The sequence below is a fragment of the Triticum aestivum genome, chromosome 7D, assembly GCF_018294505.1.
Source record: "Triticum aestivum cultivar Chinese Spring chromosome 7D, IWGSC CS RefSeq v2.1, whole genome shotgun sequence".
In the NCBI taxonomy this organism is placed as follows: Eukaryota; Viridiplantae; Streptophyta; class Magnoliopsida; order Poales; family Poaceae; genus Triticum; species Triticum aestivum.
In genome coordinates, this window is record NC_057814.1 from 342,696,705 (window position 1) to 342,699,216 (window position 2,512).

Consider the following 2,512-nt stretch of genomic DNA (forward strand, 5'->3'; position numbering starts at 1 on the left):
ACGCCACCACCCACCAGCACGCCCCCCACCGCCGGCGACCACCGCCCCACCCTGAACCCTAAGATAGATAGTGCGGTACCTCTCCGGCGAGACCCCTCCCCGCTGTGGGTGGTTCTTCCTTAACTCCAGCGAGCCCCCCCACCCCCAGAGAATCTACTGACCCAAAAGTCGATTCAGTCGATGAAGTGTGCTAAATCGGAGCAGAGCTGTAACACGAGCAAGCGGGAGAGCCGGAGAAGCAGCAGCAGCAGCGAGAGCGAGAGCCGGAGCAGCAGCAGCGCGAGCAAGCAAGCGAGAGACGGAGCAGCAGTAGTTGCGTGAGCGAGCAAGAGCCGGAGTAGCAGTAGCAGCGCGAGCGAGCGAGCGAGAGCCGGAGCAGTAGCAGCAGAGCCGGCTGGTATGGACGCCGCCGCCGAAGGGGCCTCGCGCTGGGGGAGAGCCGCCATGGAGATGTCGCCCGCGGCGCCGGCTTCGAGGTAGACGCTCCATGGAGGTGCGGGATGGAGCACTGATAATCCCCAAGTGCAGGGAATCATCATAGCAATTCCCAAAGGTGCAAGTGATAAGTATGGAGTGTCGAACCCACCAGGAGCTAAAGGTAAGATCAATATTCTCTCAAGTCCTATCTGCCACTGATACGACTCTACGTACACCGAACGTTTGCTTCCAACTAGAAACGAGAAATAAAACTACGTTGTGGATATGAAGAGGATAACTTCGCATGATATCGGAGAGCTAAAACATAAAGTAGGTGCTGTTATCATAAAGTTAGAATATATTACTAAATATTATAAATAGCGAGTGTGGAATAATGGTGGATCGGTGTGCGGAATTGTCCTAGGCAATTGTTAACAAGACCGATAGTCGTCATTGCAATTTCATATGAGGGAGAGTGACGAGGACATCAATACCATTGTTACACCCACAGCCCCTGCTGCTATACATACTGGACCAATTACTAGAGCTCGCGCACGCCAATTAAATTACCAGGTACTTTCGTTTCTTGGTAATGATTCTAATGTTCATGAGAATATGATGCTGCCTAAATTGGATACATTTGTTTTGCTTACAAATGAAGGGCCTAGCTTTGAGAAGGATGAACATTGGAGCAAGAACAAGCATGGAGATGATGGCATGCGCATGGGGGACAAGAACGGAGTTACAAGTGATGATTTCAGGACGTTGAAGCCACCATAATGCGTGCATGAAGCCTTGGACGAAATATACAAGATGCTACTTTATAACTTTCGTCCAGAGGCTATTCTAGGTGCTGCGTCACCTTATTATTGGGCCAGGCCCATGTAATTTCGAAATACTTGAGTATAGGCTATTTTTAGAGTCCGTATGTGTGGGGAAACAAGAGATAGGGTTGGTTTCGGACCCCTTCCCCAAGGGCCACGAAATTCCCCCCTCTTCCTCCATATATACAGCCCTTAGGGCGTCGTTTAGACTTTGGATTTTGTTTAGATTAAAAGTTCACCATAGCTGCAACTTCGCGTACTTCGTTTGTGTTCAACGACCAGACAAAGGCGTCACAGAACCCCACCTTGATCAATAAAGCTTTCATCTTATATTCGCAATATCCAGATTGCAATCTCAGTTTCTTGCTTGTTCTTCGTTTGCTCGCAGGAAACAGACCCTCGTGGTCAGGTTGATCGTGCTCCGGCGTGGTCAATAACCTCTCGGAGTTGGTTTAGCGATTGCTAAGGCGCGACGTCATCGCACGTTCGTAGTCGGATCGTCAAAGTCGACTTCCACCAAAGCGATATCCATCTTCTCATCGAAAGACGGGACACCTTTGCCTCTATCAGAGAGGCATAAGCTAACATACTTTCTCTACTTGGATCATATGCACTTATGATTGGAACTCTAGCAAGCATCCGCACTACTAAAGATCATTAAGGTAAAACCCAACCATAGCATTAAAGCATCAAGTCCCCTTTATCCCATACGCAACAACCCCCTTACTCGGGTTTATGCTTCTGTCACTCAAGCAACCCACTATAAGCGAATCATGAACGTATTGCAACACCCTACAGCGGGAATCCCTCACGCTTGCGCGACACGGAGGGCACCATAGGACATCACCAAAATAAAACATACAACTCGTACCAATCTAGATCATCAATCAACCCTAAGACAAAGGATATCTACTCAAAACATCATAGGATGGCAACACATCATTGGATCATAATATGTGGCATAAAGCACCATGTTCAAGTAGGGATTACAGCGGGGTGCGGGAGAGTGGACCACGTAAAAGAGATGAGGATGGTGATGTTGATGAAGACGATCACCGTGGCGATGATTCCCCTCCCGATGGCACTCCGGCGCCACCTGAAGAGAGGAGGAGAGGTTCTCCCCCTTGTGCTTCCTCCTCCATGGCCACCGGTGATGATGGCCCCCTCCGGCAGGGTGCCGGAGAGGGCCTAGATTGATTTCTCGTGGCTACAGAGGCTTGCGGCGGCGGAACTTCCGATCTAGGTTTCTTTCTGGAAGTTTGGGTATATAT